Genomic DNA, 16223 nt, shown 5'->3' with positions numbered 1-16223 from the left:
AGCCCTGTGTGGCTAAGATTGTGCATCCTCTCTATCTGTATATCACTGAGACTATTAGTACAATTAATCAGTAATTATAAAGCTGTAGCCCATACCCTAATGTTACTCGAACATAGGTTTCATAAACTGATTTTGGAATAAGTTAAGTTTTACAAGTCAACTTTTGCCCATATGTTTTGTAGGGAGAAAAATGACCCATATGTTGTAATATTGTCGCCATAATACACATCTATTCAATATGTTTCAGTTAAAGTGCCTGAAGTGGTACAGATAAATGAGAGCTGATCCATATCTATCTTTTTAAACAAAGTACATCTTCTGAGTGTTACAGACACTGGAAAAGAGGATATTCCACAGGCCCAGGGCTGCAGAGGCAAAGACACTGGAAATTCCCTAGGTTCCATTCTCCTATTACCTTCCATTTTAGAGGATATATTTCGCTAAGCAAGATATTTGTATTGTAATAACTATACTACATCAGGCAGAGCCAGTCACAGTTCCTGCAAAGGGAGTAAAGTTACTAAGTCTCACTAAAGCATATAAGATGAAGGAAGTCGGAAAAGGACAGGGAAATGTTTAAAGAAAAGTGAAGTGATGAATATGTACAGTTCAAGTGTGGATTTAGGCCAAAGAAGCATTTTCCAAATGTTTTAGCAAAGTAGTTATTAGTTTAAACAGGAAGAACACAAAAACAGGAGCACAATACTAACCAGACATACACTGATTCGTGTTATGCTTGTCAGAACTAATCAGATTAGTTCGAACAGCCTGCTTGGATATGATTATGTTCTGAATCATGAATTTGCCTTGTTCAGATAATGTGATGTGTTCTAGGCCCAACAGAAGCTAAATTAAGAACTTTATTTGAGGGGAATAAAACCCACAAGAGAACTATGAACCAAGCCACTATTTTTAATTGGATGTGTCTGAAACAGAATAATAGTGACAGACTATCACTGAATAATTACAGCTTAGGATACAGGAGTGTAAGAATAGAGTTCATGAAAACAAATCATGCTTGTTTGCCTTAAAGGTGACTTGTCAAAATGTATTGTAGCACCAGGGGTCTCTAAGGGAATCGGGTGAGACCACCTTGTCTAAAATAACTTTAATGTAGCCAGAGTCCACACACAGCATTGCCTGCCTCCCCTAGAACTATTAACAGGCTACTCTATCCCTGCAAAATATACTTTTGTTTAAATTTTTCCATTCCCCCAGCATCTCTTTCAAACCCAGCTCAGCTAATTTGGGATAAAATATCTGTGCCTTTAAAAAACAAAAACAAAAAAACCCAACTAATCATGATGTATTAAAAGGCCGGTGTGTGTGTGTGTGTGTGTGTGTGTTGGTTAATTTGTTTATTTTCTTGATTTCGTATTTTTGTTTTATTTTTTCTGTTTGTTTTTCTTTTAGAAACCCTATATCTCATTTTGCTGAGGTGGTCCTTGGAAGACTGAAGAACCAGCAGATTTATTTCACCACAAGAGACTCAAAACACCTGAGCAAGTAAAAAGGAAAATATTTGTATTTAAATCTTTAAAATTGTATGGGCCTGTGTCCCTGTTCTGGCTGATAGGCAGCTCATACTGCAAAAGAATGTGCACTTCTGGAATTCTGACTGCCAGAAAAAATAGCAGATGTGTGGCTGTAACTTCTGCGACAGTGATTGTCAGTGGAAAAAAAGTATGAGTCTTGTCTTGCTGACCTCCCTCTTCGGCCCTTGTATGAGAAGAATCTACAGAGCGGTGCATACTAATACCTTTACAAATATTTCTCCATATGTACTACAGCATAAGCACTAATTTTGTGAGCATTTCTCTTTTCTGTAAAGCAGTATGTATAGCAAATATATGGAAGTGGGGCTCTACTTTCTGAGGGCCCAATCCTGAAATCACGAAAGGACACGAGTAGCTTTGAATAGTTAATTGGAATCACATGAGTAGGTGTTTGCCAATCTGGCCCAAAACCTTAATATACCCTTTGACTCCTGTCATAAATATAAAGGGAAGGGTAACCACCTTTCTCTATACAGTGCTATCTATAAAAGCCCTCTTGGCCTTTCACCTGTAAAGGGTTAAGAAGCTAAGGTAACCTTGCTGGCACCTGACCCAAAATAGCCAATGAGGGGAAAAGATTCTTTCAAATCTGGAGCGGGGGAAAAAGGCTTTTGTCTGTCTGTCTGTGTGATACCTTTGCCGGAAACAGATCAAGGATGCAAGCTCTCCAACTCCTGTAGAGTTAGTAAGTAATCTAGCTGAAAATGCATTACGTTTGCTTTGTTTTTTGGCTTGTAAATTCGCTGTGCTGGAGGAATGTGTATTCCTGGTTTTGTGTCTTTTTGTAACTTATGGTTTTGCCTAGAGGGATTCTCTATGTTTTGAATCTGATTACCCTGTAAATGATTTACCATCCTGATTTTACAGTGGAGATTCTTTTACCTTTTCTTTAAATAAAATTCTTCTTTTATGAATCTGATTGATTTTTCATTGTTCTTAAGATCCAAGGGTTTGGGTCTGTGTTCACCTGTACCAATTGGTGAGGATATTATTATCAAGCCTTCCCCAGGAAAAGGGGTGTAGGGCTTGGGGGGATATTTTGGGGGAAGACGTCTACAAGTGGTCTCTTTCCCTGTTCTTTGTTTAAATCGCTTGGTGGTGGCAGTGTATCAGGTTTTTAACCTAAGCTGGTTCCCAAGGCAAGAAAGAAATCTGTGCCTTGGGGAAGTTTTAACCTAAGCTGGTAAGAATAATCTTAGGTGGTCTTTCATGCAGGTCCCCACATCTGTACCCTAGAGTTCAGAGTGGGAAAAGAAACTTGACAACTTCAATGTTTATTTGTGGCCTTTAATAATTAAGTAAACTTCACTTTCATTGTAGGATATTGTAATAGGCAGGATTCATGTTAGTAGACTGGCTAACCTAGTGAGGAAGGCTTTAAACTAGGTTTGAAGGGAGCAGGTGATCAAAGCCCACAGGTAAGTCAAAAACATGGAGACCAGGGAGAAGGGTGGGAATTTGGGGGGAGCATGGGCTGTTATAGCAGGGACAAAGAAGAGACCAGACAGAACTGGGGGTCAGGAATCAAATCCGCATCTTAGATATCTGTATACTAATGCGAGAACTATGGGGAACAAGCAGGCAGAACTCAAAATGCTAATAAATAAACACAACTATGACATAATTGATATCATAGAATCTTGGTGAGATAATATGCATGACTGGAATATTGGTATCAAAGGGTACATTTTGCTCAGGAAGGACAGGCAGGGCAAAAAGGGAGGAGGTGTTGCCTTATATATTAAAAATATATACACTTGGACTGAGGTTGAGATGGAAATAGGGGACAGACTTGTTGAAAGTCTCAGGGTAAGGATAAAAGGGATAAAAAACAAGGGTGATGTCACGGTAGGGGTCTACTCCAGACCACCTAACCAGGAAGAAGAGGTGGATGAGGCTTTTTAAAACAACTAACAAAATCATCCAAAGCACAGGACTTGGTGGTGATGGAGGACTTCAACTACTCATACATCTGTTAGGAAAATAACACAGCACGGCACAGATTATTCAACAAGTTCTTGGACTGTATTGGAGACATTTTTTTTCCAGAAAGCTACTAGGGGAGAGGCTGTTCTAGATTTGATATTGACAAAAAGGGCGGAACTGGTTGAGAATTTGAAAGTGGAAGGCAGCTTGGGTGAAATAAATCATGAAATGGTAGAGTTCATGATTCTAAAGAATGGTAGGAGGGAGAACATCAAAATAAAGACAATTGATTTCAAGAAGGCAGACTTTAGTGTAAGCAGAGTCAGGATGAGCTCTACCCTGACATCTGGTGGCAAGTTGTGGTGGGTTGTGGAAAAGAACTTCAGGGGCTGATCTCATTTGCATAGGGACACCCACCCCGCCTAGATGGTCTTTTTGGCTGCTGTAGGAGCCCCAGTTTCTTTGTAATTGGGGCAGGAAGAAAAAACTGTTATTATCCTGATTATGTGACTCAAGGACAGTGGAACTGTACTTGGCCTTTTGTTATGATGGAGGGACTCACCATCAACTAAGCAGCACTCAGTAGGCAAGGGTTGTGGGTTCCAAAACCCAGTGAATTGAGAGCGAGAGAGGCTGGGGATAGGTATTAATGCCTGGTGGTATGGGCCCTGGTGGGTGTCCTACATGCCAACTGTACCTTCTCCACTGTGGAATATCAGAGCTAGTTTTGATTCCACTAGGAGTCTAGTTACAGGCTGCTGAGCTGAATTCACTTTGGGCCAATGGCGCACCAGCACTGAGGCTCCCCTACTACAAACTGAAATCACTAAAGAGCTGAAATCACTGAGTGTTGTGTTAAGTAGTGGGGGGAGGGCTGAAGATATATTGCAGAGCAGTTCGTGGGACAGCTGGAGCAGCTGGCAGAGCAGAGTGGCTGGCATAGCAGAGCAGTTTGCACGATGGCTGGAGCAGCTAATGGGATGGCTGGAGGGGCAGAGTGGGGCGGCTGGTGGAGCAGAGCAGTTTGTGGGATGGCTGGAGCGGCTCATGGGATGGCTGGTGGGGTGGGGTGGAGCAGAGCGGCTGGCAGAGCAGAGCGGAGCACAGCCCTACAGAGAGGTGGGGCAGTTGGCTTCGGACCATGTAAGGTGCCTCTTAACCCCCCCCATTTCCACCCAGGTTGGGAGGTAAAACTCTGCAGATAAACTTTCGAACTCTGGGGCTGCACTGACCAGGGACAGAGACTTTTGGGTTGTTGGACTTTGGGTGACTTTTGTGTTATGAATCCTGTGGTGGTGTTTCCCCAACATGAGGCCACCTTGTTTTCCTCTGTTATTAAAAGGCTTTTGCTACACTCTGACTCTGTGCTTGCAAGAGGGGAAGTATTGCCTGTTAGAGGCGCCCAGTGGGGGTGGTATATATTCCCAGGTCACTGGGTGGGGGCTCGAGCCAGTTTTGCATTGTGATATTGGAATGGAACCCCTAGATATTGAACCCAGCCCTTGTTGCTGCCAACTCGGATGGGCAGAAGCAAACTCTGGAAGTTGGTACATTGTTACATTAGCAAACTCTGGAAGTTGGTAGGTACATTGTTACATTAGCAAACTCTGGAAGTTGGTAGGTAAGATCCCATGGGAAGCAAGTTTAAGGGGAAAAACAATTGAAGACAGTTGGCAGTTTTTCAAAGAGACATAATTAAGGGCACAACAGCAAACTAACCCACTGCGTAGGGAAGATAGTAAGTGTGGCAAGAGACCACCCTGGCTTAACCAGGAGACCTTCAGTGATCTAAAAAAAAAAAAAGAGTCCTACAAAAAGTGGAAACTAGGTCAAATTACAAAGGATGAATATGAACAAATAAACAAGTATGTAGGGACAAAATCAGAAAGGTCAAAGCACAAAATGAAATCAAACTAGCAAGAGACATAAAGGGTAACAAGAAAACATTCTACAAATACATTAGAAGCAAGAGGAAGACCAAGGACAGGGTAGGTCTGTTACTCAATGGGGGGGGAGGGGAAATAACAGAAAATGTGCAAATGGCAGAGGTGTTTAATGACTTCTTTGTTTTGGTTTTCATCAAGAAGGTTGGTGGTGATTGGACATCTAACATAGTGAATGCCAGTGAAAATGAGGTAGGATCAGAGACTAAAATAGGGAAAGAACAAGTTAAAATTTACTTAGACAAATTAGATGTCTTCAAGTCTCCAGGGTCTGATGAAATGCATCCTACAATACTCAAGGAGTTGACAGAGGAGATATCTGAGCCATTAGTGATTATCTTTGGAAAGTCATGGAAGACCGGAGAGATTCCAGAAGACTGGAAAAGGGCAAATATAGTGACAATCTATAAAAAGGGAAATCGGGACAACCCAGGGAATTACAGACCACTCAGCTTAACTTCTATACACAGAAAGGTAATGGAGCAAATAATTGAGCAATTAATTTTCAAACATCTAGAAGGTAATAAGGTGACAAGTAACAGTCACCATGGATTTCTCAAGATCAAATCATGTCAAACCAACCTGATAGCTTTCTTTGACAGGGTAACAAGCCTTGTAGATGGGGGAAAGCAGTAGATGTGGTATACCTTGACTTTTGGTACTGTCTTGCATGACCTTCTCATACACAAGCATGATACAACCTAGATGGAGCTACTATAAGATGGGTGCATAACTGGTTGGAAAATCGGTCCCAGAGAGTAGTTATCAGTGGTTCACAGTTATGCTGGAAGGACATAATGAGTGGGGTCCCACAGGGATCAGTTATGGCCCTGATTATGTTCAATATCTTCATCAATAATTCAGATAATGGCATAGAGTGTACACTTATAAAGTTTCCAGATGATACCAAGCTGGGAGGGGTTGCAAGTGCTTTGGAGGATAGGATTAAAATTCAAAATGATCTGGACAGATTGGAGAAATGGAAGTAAATAGGATGAAATTCAATAAGGAAAAATACAAAGTACTCCATTTAGGAAGGAACAATCAGTTGCACACATACAAAATGGGAAATGACTGCCTCAGAAGGAGTACCGCGGAAAGGGATCTGGGCGTAACAGTGGATCACTGTTGCAAAAAAAGTGAACATCATTCTGGGATATGTTAGCAGGAGTGTTGTAAGCAAGACACAAGAAGTAATTCTTCCACTCTATTCCATACAGATTAGGCCTCAACTGGAGTATTGTGTCCAGTTCTGGGCACCACATTTCAGGAAAGATGTGGACAAATTGGAGAAATTCCAGAGAAGAGCAACAAAAGACTGAAAGGGGACATGATAACAGTTTTCAAGTACATAAAAGGTTGCTACAATGAGGAGGGAGAAAAATTGTTGTTCTTAACCTCTGAGGATAGGACAAGAAGCAATGGGCTTAAATTGCAGCAAGGGAGGTTTAGGTTGGACATTAGGAAAAACTTCCTAACTGTCTCAGTGGTTAAGCACTGGAATAAATTGCCTAGGGAGTTTGTGGAATCTCCATCACTGGAGATTTTTATGAGCAGGATAGACAAACATCTGTCAGGAATGGTCTACATAATATGTAATCCTGCCATGAATGCAGGAGATTGGACTAGATGACCTTTCGAAGTCCCTTCCAGTCCTATGATTCTATGGTTAATACAGTGTTAAGGGATACATTTTCAGACTGGTGCATGTGGGATCAGAAGTAAAGTTTCACTTGACAATAGCAACAGTGGGTGTACAATAAAAATCTGATATATATCCATAAGTGCAAAGAAATTCAGAGTTATGACTGGCACACGATTCTCAATCAGGTCCTCCGAATGAATGGTTCCATTATAAACATATATATCATTATTATTGCGGCACTGTATATGGTCTGTGAAATCACCTACTCCTGTGATGGTCATGCCCTTAATGTTGTTTTAAGTAATCTTTTATTTTTTCTAGTTGTACCATAACACAGTCTGAAAAGACAGTGAAGAGATGAGGATCAGTGTGGTTGAGTGACCAACTTTGTGGGTGTTGTGTAGATGGGCAGAGTACAAGTTGTAGAACACTACCTGTTAGCCCATTGGACAGGGAAAATGGATTGAGTATAAATAAGAGTGCAATAGTGAAAACTCGCACCCATGAGGGTAATGCAGATTTACACCATTTTTATACTAAAGGGGCTTGTTAGTTTCACATCCTACTGATCTCTGGCTTTAGGCTCTGTTTGGACAGGCAAAAAAATGTTTTGTAAATCATGTTAGCCTGTGCTAGTGTTAACCCAGCTAACAGGTCTGAAGGTGTTTGCTATCTATGTTTTAGCCTAGGCCTGTGTTTTAACAGGACTTTTCAGTCATGCTACAGTAGCTCAGCTGAGCTAATATGACTGAAATACAGACCTTTTGTGCAGGTCAAGACAGGGCCTCACTAGTTTTTGAGGTATAGGAGATTAGTGAAAACGCAAGTTTTTTGTTCTTTGTATTTAGTACGTGATACAACAAATTTCAGTTCTGTGGAGCCGAAAGTTTATGCAGATATCTTTTTTTTTTTTAATTATTGCAACCTTTCATGCTTACCTAAATCCGAGTCCCCCTTGAGATTTATAGAGTTGAGCCCTCTTTTAAGGTACAATATATTTTGGTGTTTACATTCTTTTCTGCTTGCAAGATTAGACAGCATTGCATTGTTTTGTATGAATAAACATGGGGAGGTGGGTGCGCCTGCAAGTTGCTTGCTAACGTACTTTCTAAATGTCTTCTGGCTCACAATAGCAAGTCAACTGTATACTTGGGCTGAACAGGGACAGAAAACTGCAGGGACATGAGGAAACAGGTAGAAGGTCTACAAATGTTTTAGGCATTTTGCCTAAAGGACAAAAATCTGAACTAATAAACAATTTTAGAGAGACTCTGACAAGTTAAAATGTGCAGTACTTTATTTTAAGAAAAAATTGAGCCTAGTTTACTTTTCACTGCTTATGCTGTTTCTTTAATTTTGCATTTTTCTCATCCTTGGCATGACAATAGAGTAGCAAGTTTCACTTCTGTTTCTTAGACAATTTCTAGTTAATTCCAGTTTGTTTCACCTTTTTTTCCTTTGTATTTAACAAATTGATGGAAACCTTTTTCATTGGGTCTTTAGGTTTTGTAAAATTTTATTTTTTACAATACCTAAATTTGAGACAAAATTTGAACTTCATGATGCCCCTTTAATTACAGTCATTTCTGAAAGAAATATTCACAGCAATATTTCCAGAAAAGAACTGGAACTTTGGAAAAGGCAGGCTGAAGCTTAGATTTCTGGGACTGTTATAAAAATAAGACATTTCATCATCATTCATTGTACAGGGTTTATGACTATTAAAGAAATTAGAAACCTCCTAAAGGCATTCATATACACGTTATTCCTCTATTACAGCCTCATTAAGCACACTAACAGTAACATTTAAAAATACATTAGTTCAATGGTCAAAAATGACATTTAAGAACCCACAAACAAAAGAGAAAAAAATCACTCTACTTAACCAACCTTCTCAGCAAACGCCTGAATAACTACCGTAGAGAGGTTGTGAAATGAGCCTTCCATTGACAATACCTTCTCCTGATCCCAATGTGCACGAGGGATTGTTAACTTGAGCATCCCAGTTGATCTTAGCTCCCAGGAGATAGGTGGTGTCTAATGTACACAGGGCCAAATCATAAAGGGCATTTTGATTAAACTTTCTTTAGAAAGGTTTCTAAAGGCGGTAAGTGTACCCAGAATAACCAACAGCCTACTGGCTAAGGAACCCGCCTCAACGAATTGAGGCCTAGGTTCAAGCGCTCATGCTGGCTAATTTGTATCTTGTACACCACAGGTGAGTGCTTTTCTGGTGTGGGTGGGCCTTTCTCACTGTTTCTGGGTTTTTTTAGGAATTTTTCAAAGAGTCTCACTTTCATTCTGCATCAGAACAAAATCAATTTTCATAATTGCAGGGTCTTTTCTTTTTTTCAAAACAGGATTGTTGTTTTCCAGACAGACCTCGTTCTTTATTAGCATGAAACACCTCTAAGATCTCAATCCTGCAAGAGGATCTGTGCGTGGGTGTGTCTGCATGAATTAGCTTGCCGGATTGAAGCAGGCAGCTCTATTCTCTACTTCAGCGGTTCCCAAACTTGTTCCACCGCTTGTGAAGGGAAAGCCCCTAGTGGGCCGAGCCAGTTTGTTTACCTGTCGCGTCCACAGGTTCGGCCGAATGTGGCTTCCAGTGGCCTCAGGTTCGGCCGATTGTGGCTTCCACTGCTCCAGGCCAATGGGAGCCGCTGGAAGCGGCGGCCAGTACGTCCCTCAGCCCGAGCCACTTCCAGCAGCTCCCATTGGCCTGGAGCAGCGAACTGCAGCCACTGGGAGCCATGATCGGCCAAACCTACGGACGCGGCAGGAAAACAAACTGGCCCGGCCCACCAGGGGCTTTCACTGCACACGCAGCAGAACAAGTCTGGGAAACACTGCTCTACTTGGTGACATTTCCAAGTGGTCTTCAATCCTATGTAGAGTGAATCCAATGTGTGAGTGACAGATTCATTGGTAAGTATGGAGAGGATCTCATCCAGTAGGAAAGGTCACAAACTACTTGGCAAGCAAAGATTTCCAGAAAATTACTGGTCATTGCTGATGATGAGACAATCAATAGGACTATTACATTGTGAATCATGGTAGCAAAAAATGGGCATCCCTCTTTGACTACCAGTGCACATATAATCTTAGTTCACCAGCATCATCTTTGTCTTCTCTGGACTGAGTCTCCACCATCTAGCTCCTATCCAAGCGCCAAGCTCAGACACTGGAAAAGCATCCTATCTTAACAGGATGATTACTTTAAATATATAAGAATGGCATTTTTGGGTCTGACCAATGGTCCATCTAGCCCTGTATCTTGTCTTCTGACAGTGGCTAATGTCAGATGCTTCCAAGGGAATGAATGGAACAGGGCAATCATCAAGTATACATCTCCTGTCGTCCAGTCCCAGCATCTGGCAATCAGAGACTTAGGGGAACACCCAGACCATGGAGTTGCATTCCTGACCATGTTAGCTAATAGCCACTGTTGGATCTATCCTCCATGAACATATCTAATTCTTTTTTGAACCCAGATACAATTTTGGCCTTCACAGCATCCCCTGGCAACGAGTTCCCCAGGTTGGCTGTGAGTTGTGTGAAGAAGTACTTTCTTTTATTTATATTAAATCTGCCCCCTGGTTCTTGTGTTATGTAAAGGGGTCACTGTCTCTACACCATTTATGATTTTATAGACCTCTATCATATCCCTACTTAATCATCTCTTTTCCAAGCTGAACAGTCCTAGTCTTCTTAGTCTTTCCTCATATGGAAGCATTTCCATGCCCCTAATCATTTTTGTTGCCCTTTTCTGTACCTTTTCCATTTCTAATATATCTTTTATAACTTTGACACAGAAGAGACACACAAGGTGGCTAAATGACATTTTTGAAGGCAATTATTGGTCAAAAGAAATTCTCATTTTAATAGGCATTTCATAAATCGTACAATAGGGTGCTTATAAGAAAATACCTGATGTATTAGTGTTCATTTAATAAAAACTATGATTGCAAATATATTTCAAAATGCTCATGGTGCTGGCTGAGATACACAGAGATTTTGCTTGGCCACCACCGATAAAGTGATTCATTTTAAATCTTATAAAGTGTAACACACTTCATCTGTTTTATCATTGATTAAACAAAGTGATGATGCAACAATTAATGCCAGGTGGTCACAGCCAAAAGTCATCTGGCAGTGTTCCACTCAATGAAGTGTGCAGTTCAGCACTTTGTTGTACGGCTGAGTCAAAACTGTGAGTAAGAGGCACACAAATGCTCTCATGTGTATATGTGTGGAATTTATCTTTTTTTCATTGCTATTTTCTATGGAGAAATAACTAACATATACACTTTGAGTCTCTGATTTTGTTTCTTTTTGTTGTTGTTGCAGATAGGCTTATTTTTATAACCCAATATTGCAGATGTATCTAATGAATGCAATGCTATGTGTGTGCAGTTTTAGCTACATGATCCAGTACTGCTTTTAATTAAAGCTGTGTTGGAATTTCCATTTGAAGAAAATATTTTTGAGTTTCATCAGGAAAAAATTTACCCTGGACTCAAATATAAGAGATTTTTGATGCGTCTAAAAATAATACTAAATAAGGTTCATTGTTAGTGACTAGAGGAGAAGGATGTTCTTGTGGAAACTTCAGGACTGAGAGTCAGGAGATCTAGTTCCATTCTAAACTCTCTCATAAACTACTTGTGTGAACTTGTTTTTTTTCTGGTCCCAATTCAGCAAAAGACTTAAGCTCATGCTTACAATTAGACATGTTCTCAAATCCAACTAAAATAAATGGGATTTAAGCACATGGTTAAATTTAACACATACTGGAGTGATTTGCTGAATCAGAATGGTTTACTGACTTGGGGCCTTAGCTGATAAAATCAGCAGTGAAAAAATTTCGTTGGGAAAAATACACAGGACCAGATCCTAAGGTGATGCATAACTCTGCTTAAATCGGTAAAGCGTTGCCAGCTAACACTAGCTGAGGATCTGGCCCATCCTCTGAGTTCTGTGCAGTTTGTAAAAGTAAGACAGAACAGTAACATTTTGAATCCAGCAGTCTTGAAATTTTCCCTTTAAAGTTTCTCTCTAAAAAATGGTGACCAGTCACTGGAAAGACGGACTAATGTGAGTTATGCTTCAGTTTTCTGGGATTGTTATTTATTTTTTTTTTTCTTCTCAGCTTGAGCCGTACTAAGTGCCCTAACACAATCAAAACATGAACTCTTGCTAAATATCTTGGGCGTGTGCCACATATAACTCAAGGAATGTTTTAAGTAACTTAACAATCAAACTTTAAAAGAGCGGTTTCTGATAATCTATTAAATATACACAATTGAGAGGACTCTCTGAAAACATTTATATAGATCCTTTATAGAAATAAACCCTTTTTTCTTCAGAAATCTTTCCAGAATATGTTCCTTTTTTCTTTTGCAGCCTTGAAAGCCAGTTTTTAAAATTTTATTACTGCTATACAATGTTTTATAATAAAGAGCAACTTTATAGCTGTCTTGTGAGTTTATTTGCACATATAATAGATAAATGTAGAAATTGCTAGTTTTTATGGGACTAATCCTCATAGTTTTAAAACCAACAACAAAATCCCCGCTGACTTCAGTGTTGCAGAATCAATACTTAGATGCAAAGGGATAAAAAGAAAAATAATAATAATCATACTTTCTTGAGATTTTTCCCTTTCTTAATATGTTTTTGAACATTTTTGGTAAGGTGGAACTCCTCCAGGTTTGACTTGGCGTGCAGTGACAGCAAATGAGCATATAAAATTACTGCAACATGAGCTGTGCCATATCTAGACACAAATGATTGAAATAAATGAAGACACCAGGCCAGATCCCCAGCGAGTGTAAACTGGCATATCTCCGGTGAAGTCAATGAAGCTACAGCAAGCTGAGGATCTGGCTCACAGTTTTTACATGTTAACACTGAACTTTGTGCTGAGATCCTGGCAAACTCCCATTGACATCAGTGGGGCCAGGACTTCACTCTGTGTCTGGAAAGCTAAACTGTGAGTGCTTTCATACTTCACAAACGAAGAGAAAACTTTCTGAGTGGGTCTATACAATCAATGGGAGAATCCCAGAAATATTACACAGAGTCCCCCGAATCAGTAGGGTAAATCAAACTGTATAGCAAATAAATATAGAACCAAGCATGTCAGCCCACCAAAGCTTTGACAGATGTTGATCTACATATTCTAAGTAGCAAGCAGCTGAATTAGCTCACATGGAAAATCTGCATTTACCCCTGGTCTTACACTATTAAGCTTGTGTCTGACTTTTAGAAATAGTGTTATAATTCGTCAGGGTGCATCCTTCCCAAGATTTCATATTTGATAACAGCAGATTGTTTCATTCTTATTGTGTGTGGCCAAGTGAATTCAGGTGAAATATCGGTGCTCCTGCAAAGCCAAAGAAAAATGTGTTTTGCATGGGGGAAAGTGGTTTTCTTCATCTTTTTGCATTGAAAAAAAAATGGGGTAATCTAATCTAAAACCCCATTACTATATTAGTCAGCAAAGTGCCTGGCCTTGTCACTGCTAGATAAAATATTATCATACATATTGTAATTTTGCTTTCACAAGTAGGAGTTAACATGTGGCACTTGGGTTGTAAAAATGCTCTTTCTTTAAGAATGAAATATAGTAAAAATCTAAAGTCCTAAAACAAGGCTGTAGTTTTGTTGGCTTGCTTTTGAGTTCAACAATTCCTCCAGTAATCATATGTACAGTAGAAAATAAATCTCTGTGCTAAAGAGAAGAGGAAAGATTTTGCTACTGAGATATCTGTGGTACCTGGCTATATTAGAGCTGGTAAGTAATTTAATAATAAAAGAATTCTGAACCACTACTATTTCCTGAATAATAGTGCTAACTTCAGCTCATTCTAGTTCACAGAGTCATTTTATTTTTAGTCACATCTGTTCAGACAACTCCAAAGTATTTGGAAAATATTTGTGATGGCTGTGACGATTATTTATTCATTTTTTTTTTTACCAGAAAGTGTATTATTCACAATTTTTTATTTTTCTATTTAAAAATATTCAGTCATCCAATCAGGAAGCAGAAACAATACAATGTGATTAAGATCAGAAGCAAAATACACAATGTGAACTACGATTTGATAACCTACTATCTGAAAATTGTTCTCACAAACTATTCAGGGTGTTATGAACAACAAATACATCTGATCAGTTTGGGAAAGATTAATGGTCCATCAAAGTAACTAGCATGGTCATGACTAGTTCTAGACTGGACACTGGGTGAATAATACATATCTTTTCATATTGTCAAAACAGGACTAATTTTCAAACTTGGGCACCTAGAAATAGCTTAAATCCATATTGATGCTCCTAAATATCTATTTTAATCACTTAACTCAAAAGTGAGGTTCCTAAATATCAATTTAAGTATCTAACTCTAGGTCGTTACATTTGAAAATAGGGCCCAAAAGTGTGCCATAAGTAAACTAGGTGAGTCAGAATTTGAATTGCATTGTGACTAAATTCTGATTTGGCCTCACACCTTCCAGTACTGCCTTTGCAATCAGATACAGTTACCACAGCACTCAGATTACCAAAATGCTCTGTACTGAGTCCTGTGAATAACTCTGAGGCAGCACCTTTTCATGACCTCAGCCAAATTGACGGGTTTTTGAAGACCTGTTGCAGTAGTTGATCAGTTGTTTTAAGTTAGGGCTGTCTTAAAATCCACTCCTGTTCTAGTCTTAAAAATGAATATGAAAAGCTGCCCCAAACAGATGTAATAGATTTAGAGTGCTCACTAGTTTACTTACAGATGAATCTTCAATATGTAATGTAGGCGTGACCTTGTGATACAGCAATAGAAAAACAAGATAGATTTCAGATGTATGTCACCTATGCATTAGTGACCCGGCCTCTGCTTGTGAATTAACAACTGTGTGTCTTGTGTCAAATGTTTTTCTAATACCTGAGGAGCTGAGAGCTTCTCTACATTACAAAGGTTAATTGAGGAGCATGCATTAGTTTCTTTACTTGCGTGGCAGCTCCAGGACAGACTAGAAAGATGAGACTGGCTCCTCCTATGTACAAGGAGGGTTTGACGAGTCTTCCTGATTGATTGTGCCCCTCTTTTGGGGCTGGGCACAAGCACAGTCTTTGCACTTCCCTGAACACAGATGATGTAAACTTAGCGCCATCACCTGCATTAGATTGTGCCACATAAAAGCATAGTTGTGGCAACGTTGGAGGTGCTCTTTACTAATTACTGATACTGTGTCTGGATCTGTCACTAGTGTGCTGGTCTGTACCATGATAGCGGGTATTTCACCCTAGGGTCTGACTGAGTCGCAGACCTTAATCCTTCTCTAATAGTTGCCCTTAAAGGTGGTTAAGAGGTGAGGGCAGAGTGAGTAGCCTTAATGGCTCTAGACCACTCTCATGATTAGATCAGAAGCCTTGTGATACATGAGGAAACCCAGTGTTTGCACATCTCATCGTCTAATGCCACATTTCTTGCTTTGTCACAGTCTCTTTCCATTACAGCAGCATCTTTCTCAATAGTTTTCGTATGTGTCATCTGTTGTCCTCCTCTTTTCCCTCTTCCACCAGATGGGTAACTGTTCAAGGGCTTGTCTCGGAATACGTTTTTGACATCTGTACAACATGTCCAAATCACTTCAGCCTTCTTTCTTTAATCATTGGCTGCACCAGGGGTGGCCAACCCGAGCCGGAGAATAAGCAAGAATTTACCGGTCTGCATTGCCAAAGAGCCACAGTAATATGTCAGCAGCCCCCCATCAGCTCCACTCCCCGTTCCCAGCACCTCCTGATCGGCTGTTTTGTGGCATGCAGGAGCCTCGGGGGGTGAGGAGCGAGGGCATGGCAGGCTCAGGGAAGGAGGTGGGAAGGGGTGGAGTGGGGGCAAGGCCTTTGGTAGAGCCAGGGGTTGAGCACCCCCCCGGCACATTGGAAAGTTGGTGCCTGTAGCTTCAGCCCTGGAGTCGGTGCCTATACAAGGAGCCACATATTAACTTCTGAAGAACCACATGTGGCTCTGGAGCCACAGGTTGGCCACCCCGGTCTACACAGTCTGTTGACCAGTCCTTTGTTACACATCAGTGTTGGTCACTTTATGCCACCAGCGGACACCAAGTATTCTCCTCAAACATCTCTGATGGAATTAAG

At 40.3% G+C, this 16223-nt stretch overlaps 1 long non-coding RNA gene across 1 annotated transcript in view; it reads left to right on the top strand.

Moving 5' to 3' along the window:
• LOC142068562 (uncharacterized) overlaps window positions 1–16223 on the top strand; it is an 80568-nt gene that overhangs the window by 23155 nt on the left and 41190 nt on the right. Inside the window, exon 3 of the long non-coding RNA XR_012664399.1 lies at window positions 1414–1506. This is a non-coding gene — a long non-coding RNA (uncharacterized LOC142068562). The remainder of the gene's footprint in view (window positions 1–1413; window positions 1507–16223) is intronic.

Source organism: Caretta caretta, chromosome 11 (assembly GCF_965140235.1).
Source record: "Caretta caretta isolate rCarCar2 chromosome 11, rCarCar1.hap1, whole genome shotgun sequence".
Lineage (NCBI taxonomy): Eukaryota > Metazoa > Chordata > Testudines > Cheloniidae > Caretta > Caretta caretta.
Note: the sequence above shows the minus strand (reverse complement) of the source record. Positions and strands in the feature narration are given on the sequence as shown.